This window comes from Bison bison, unplaced genomic scaffold (assembly GCF_000754665.1).
Source record: "Bison bison bison isolate TAMUID 2011002044 unplaced genomic scaffold, Bison_UMD1.0 scf7180017864143, whole genome shotgun sequence".
In the NCBI taxonomy this organism is placed as follows: domain Eukaryota; kingdom Metazoa; phylum Chordata; class Mammalia; order Artiodactyla; family Bovidae; genus Bison; species Bison bison.
The window spans coordinates 1,928,167-1,933,865 of record NW_011494715.1 but is presented as its reverse complement, the minus strand read 5'-3'; the positions used below and the strand labels follow the sequence as shown (position 1 = coordinate 1,933,865).

Here is a 5,699-nt window from a genome sequence, read left to right as displayed (position 1 = left end):
CCCTTTGATCCACAGAGAGGCAGTCTGGTGACTCTAGAGAAAATACTTTAGATTCTGGATTTGAGGCATTGTGGAAGTTATGATGAGCCAGCAGGCAGGGAAGGGGTGTGTGCAGGCCTGTGGCAGGAGATGGTTGTGATTTGAGAGTTGCTTAGGGAAGCCATTTTTTTTTCCTGTTTCCTTTCACAGAGACAATCCCAGTCCAGAGCCTCTCCATTCTCTATTCACTTTCTCCATTCCATTTTTCTTTACTCTCCAGATGCTGAGCCTGGGAAAGGAGCATTCTGGGGCAGGAGCCCACATCCTTCTTTTTAGGGCAGTCAGCGGCACAGAGGAGTGATTCCAGGTGGGCATTAAGAACAAATTGTTTTAAAGAGCCCCTGAAGCCATACTCATCCCTGTTAAGCCCTCTTTTCCCTTCGGGCATGAAAAGGAATTTCTGGAGCAGTTCCTGAATTTCTGCTTAATCTAAGAGCTCTGGACCCTCATTTCCTCTGGAACACTATTCCAAATCTGGAGGCAGCTAAATGAGTGGTCCTTTAACAGGACTTTTAAAACCCTACAGGGTACGTGAATTCATTTTACAGTCATGGGGGAGTGGGAAAGAGGGAGTGACTATAGTGAGTTCCTAATTGCCAACTAGTAACTAGCCCCCCTACCCTGCGATTTTGTTTAGTAAACAGTGATGTATTATCTGACTCTGGTGAGAACAAGACTGATAGACAAGTACAAACCAAGTTAGGGTGCCGGAATGCACACGTGGATTTCTCCTCTGTCATCATTTCCACCCCTACTTGTGGCGGGTTGGCCACATTCAACTTTAGGAACACCAAATCCAAGAGGCTGAACAGAGACTGGGATTAGGTCGCCAGTTTGAGTTGAACTTGGTTTTTCTTCCTCCGACCAGAATGCCCTAACCCGGAAGTGAAATCTCCTCTCCTTCCAGGGACTCAGTCTGCAAACAGTAAATATCAAGGCATTCGAGATGGAAATGAAAAGGACCAGAAACTGTAGGAAGAGAAAGGAAAGGGGAAGTAATTGTGCACATTCGAAGAGCTTTCGGAACTCTGCCTGAGTTACCAACAACCGAAGCTAAAGCTTGTTTGTCTCCACTTGGCTCGGTTTCTCCACACGGTTTCTAGAGCGCACTTCCCTAGCTCAGTATTTCCGGGGTTCTTCGCGTGGGAAGGGCACTTGCAAGCGGGGCTGCTCTCCTTCAGGGCCCTAGTCACCGGCGGTGGTACTGGAGGGGCACCGCGCCCGCCGCCTCAGGGGAGATTCTGGGCTGCTCACCGTTCTGGAATACTCGGACCAGTGATATTATTACAGTTTTTCATGACCAAGGTGATTTCTTAAGCCAAAACCAAAAAGAAACGGCTCCAAATGAGAACACTAGAGCAGCGGGCTGTGCGCGCTGGCTGAGTGGGGATGGCGCCAGCGACAACGCCCCCAGCTGCTGCCTTGGGTCGGTGCCGGCCGACAGGCGCACGGCAGTGGGCATCGAGGCGCGGAGGGTGCAGTGGTGCCGGCCTGGAAGGCAGTGACGTGAAACGACTAGACTAAGAAAACTCCTGGCTACTTAAGGAGACTTATTACCTCCAACTTCCTCCCAGCGGCAGGTTTAAGGTAAGTCTCTCCTTTCCTAAGGATGATATCCCTCCCCCAAAGCCTTCAAGGGTTCAGACAGTTCCAGGACTCTTGTAATATTAGGAACGTCGCAGTGATCCCGCTTGAGCTCTTTGCCAGCGGCTGAGTGGCAAGCGCCTTAATGCATTTCGGGGCCAGGCACGCCTGGGCTGAGTCCTGGCTTCTGGACTTGATTTGAGCCAGCATCTTGGCCTCGTGAAGTTTGTTTTTACGTTTGAAAAACTGGGACCTATGCCCAATAAGGGTTTGAAAGTGCCGCTTCTAGCCCTGGTGAGCCTTATCGCTGTGTATTTGTCTTGGGGGAAATCCCCGTCATTTTTTCTCCCTAGAAACGCGGGATGTGATGGAACTCCCATCCCCTCTTTCCACGAAGTGTGGCTTCCTAGGCGACCCCCTTCCTCCCCTAACCGCCGATTCTGGGGTCTCCAAGTCCGTCCCTTCCGTCTCACAAGCGATTTGTTCCGAAATTTGCATTCTCCCACCCAGTGGGCGAGACCTGACCCTTGCATTCTTGCGACTGTGTTCCAGTCTATTATTACCCTCTCGCTGTACGTCTCAGAAGCCAACATTAGACGGCCCCACATTAGACGGTCCAAAAGGACCAGAACCTGCGCAAAAACCCAGACTCCTGATGCCAGTGGAGCAAGGTCTCCTATTCACCTGCCAAACGAGCCAGGCCCTACATGCATGACTAGGGGTCTTGGGAGTGGAAATGATGCAGTGGCTAGCTGGCCACAGGGACCAAGGGGCGACAACAACTGGCCCGTGGAAGAACCCAGGAATTTGGGTCCTAGGGAGCCGCCTAGGCTTGGGGTCCTTAGCCCCTCCCCCTGCCTTCACCCACGCAGAGAAGGGTACTGGGCCCCTCTTACCGCTTGCTGCTTCCAAAGGAATCCTGCATTGTGCGTCAGGCTCTTTTTAAATTTTTTTCACTAAGGAAAATTAAACATTTTGCATATATTTCCATAATGGTCAGGCCCTAATTACGCCCAGGAGGGTGCTGGGACCATGGAAGACGCTTGCAATTATACATAAAAAGAAAAAAAAATAAGTTTAGTTTGGACCATTGTAGAGTGTCCAGAACCAACAGGTTGGCCACTCGAATGGGGGCGCCTGAATCCATTCCAAAAAGGTAGCCTCTGTGTCACCTTGCAGTTGAGAGCTCGAGAGGCAATAGGTCAGTGAGATGGAGCTGCCTTTCTTGGACTCCTTCCTGGGCCCATATTTGGCCCGCACCACATTCAACTGGGACCCAGTAAAAATCTCTTAAGTTTGCAGACTTGGAAAGAGAGGAAGGTTGCCAGGCAACAGAATTGCGGAAACATCCTCTTGGTCACATGAGATTTACTGCAGATCAGGAAGTTATCTAACTGCCAAAAATCTTCTGACTCCAGAACTCCAAATGTTGACTGTTTCTCACACCTCACCACCAGGGTCCAGGGTCTGCTTCCTTGGGCGTTATCCAAATTGCCTATTCCTTTTCGGCTTCAATCTACCCCCACCTGCCCAGTTGCATTTGGAGATGATTTCCTTTTCTCCATTCCGGAGACCATGTGGCTCCCATACTTACCTGGGCTGGCTCTTCCCCCACCCACCCTCCGTAAGGGGAATTCCAGATCTCTTGAGGAGCGAAAGCCGGGTTGAGGAAGGGTCAGAAAAAGGAAGCGGAGCTCAAGTCCAGGCATGAAATATTATATTCTTCTCTGGTCCCTTTGATTCATTCCAGAAAAAAGTGCAACAGAAGAAGTAATTTTAATGTGCCCCCTCCCTTTTTTCTACTAACGCACTAATACCCAGTTCTGAGCCAGGTTCACGGCCAGAAAACTGGCCTTCTGTGGCCTTGGATCCCTGAAAGAGCTGGTAAAGATCTGAGCATACAGTAGGAGCTGGAACAATAGATCATGGTTGACAGACGGATGTTCCGAAGGAAAAGGAGCAGTTGTTTGAGAGCAACTGTAAATAAAGGTGGGCATGTGTGTAGCCTGTGCCTATCCAGTTAATTTCAAGCTCATAAATGAGATCGCCTCAGGTAGATCAGCTCCTACTTTCAACACAGCACCCAAACACAAGGGGGCCCACTCCAGCTGACCCACTGAATGGACAGGGCATCAGTGTGATTTCTGCTGACAGTGCACCTCTCCTGACCCGAGAGTCTCTAGGTGACCTGAGCCCGCTCGCCCGAGTTCACCCTCAGGCCAGCTTCACCCCAGACAACCAAGACCTTCCTGGAAGCCAAAGTGCATAAAGACCGTGCCTCGTGAAATTCACCCTAACTAATGGGGCACTCGGGCCCTGCTTGAGTACTTGCGATGACAGGTGGGGCAGGGATGCTGCAGCAGTGCCCTGGTCTTCCACTTCGGATCCCCCTTCTCTGAGCAGACGCTAACATGCTTGAGAACTGGGGCTTGATCATGACCAACTGGAGAGGCTATAGTGTCACCCACCTGGATGTTACCGTAGGCTAAGATAGTTTACTGTTCTCTTTTGGCTCTAACCTTCACCTTGAGTATTTGTAATTAACCACAGGCACCTACAAGAGAAGGCAATGGCAACCCACTCCAGTACTCTTGCCTGGCAAACCCCATGGACCGAGGAGCCTGGTAGGCTGCAGTCCATGAGGTCGCTAAGAGTCGGACACGACTGAGTGACTTTACTTTCACTTTTCACTTTCATGCATTGGAGAAGGAAATGGCAACCCGCTCCAGTGTTCTTGCCTGGAGAATCCCAGGGACGGGGGAGCCTGGTGGGCTGCCGTCTATGGGGTCGCACAGAGTCGGACACGACTGAAGGGACTAAGCAGCAGCAGCAACAGGCGCCTACACAGTCCGCACACCCAGAAGTACTTGCAGAGACCCGGAAGTGGTGGGAGCTCTGATGCAGCTGCTCTTGTTGGCCAGCCCTCTCCGCTCCGCCCACTGTCGAGGTGCTGGGATTATTGAAGTCACTTCCGGGACTGCTCTGCCTCTGGGTCGCGGTGGGTGGCGGCCTGGCCCTCCCTATTGCCAGGAAGAGCCCTAGCGGATTTAGGGCTCCTAGAAGGTTACTGCACAGGTAGAGGGAGATAGAGGGAGGCAGTGGGAAGGAGGACTTGACAGTGGGCGCATGAGAGCCCATTTGGTAACTCCTAACTGGGTGTTAGGAGTTAGATGACTGGGTGACGCCTAACTCCTAACTGCCGTCGGTAGGACACCTTGGGTCCAGCCTGGCTGGTGTCCACGACGGGAGAGCCCAGGGCCGAGGGTGTCGGGGAAGCGACTCCATCCACGTGGCCGACCTGCCAGGGGCCTGTGGCCCAGCCTCGCCGTTTCCCTGTTTGTGGGTTCAGGCGCAGTTGGAGAAAGAATAATGTCTCTACTTTCAGGAAAAACATCAAAGACCGGGTCTGCACAATATGGAACACATATGGAAGGGCTCGGAGGGCCGGGCCTGCCAAAACACGTTTTGCAGGATTTTCCCCCCTTTTTTTTTTTTTTTTTGTCCATCCCTGCCACACCCCCACTCTAGTCTACTTTTTTTTTTTTTTCTCCCCCAAATGGGAGGGAGCCACGGGCTTGGGTTCCCCGGGAGTCGGGCTTTCGCTTGAGGCGGCTGCGGAAGATCCACAAGGACTTTGGGAAGGTGACTTTCACCCAGAAGGGGCTGTAGAAACCGCAGAGCCATGACTCCGCCAGGAGCCAGAGCAGAAGTGCCAGGTCGCTTTTAGCTTTTTACCTGGAAAAAGCAGGTGAGTTTCCTGCTGGTAAGCACTCCCTTAATGCCAAGTCACACCAGCTGAGTCCCAGGCCTGCCTTAGCGCATGGCTCCTGAGATAAGGGCAATTCAATACTTGAGTATTGAAGCGAAGGGCGGCCAGGAGCCTGCACACCTGGCTCCATTTTACTTTTTTTTTTTTTTTTTTCCATTTTACTTTTTTATTTCTGTCTTGAGCGAGTTCACTTTCACTTTTCACTTTGACGCATTGGAGAAGGAAATGGCAACCTGCTCCAGTGTTCTTGCCTGGGGAATCCCAGGGACGGGGAAGCCTGGTGGGCTGCCGTCTATGGGGTCACACA

General features: G+C 51.8%; 1 long non-coding RNA gene across 1 annotated transcript in view; it reads left to right on the top strand.

The window, feature by feature from the left end:
• The first annotated feature begins 949 nt into the window (after positions 1-949).
• Positions 950-5,699, top strand: part of LOC104988803 — a 40,931-nt gene continuing 36,181 nt past the window's right edge. The window contains exon 1 of the long non-coding RNA XR_825284.1: positions 950-1,626. This is a non-coding gene — a long non-coding RNA (uncharacterized LOC104988803). The remainder of the gene's footprint in view (positions 1,627-5,699) is intronic.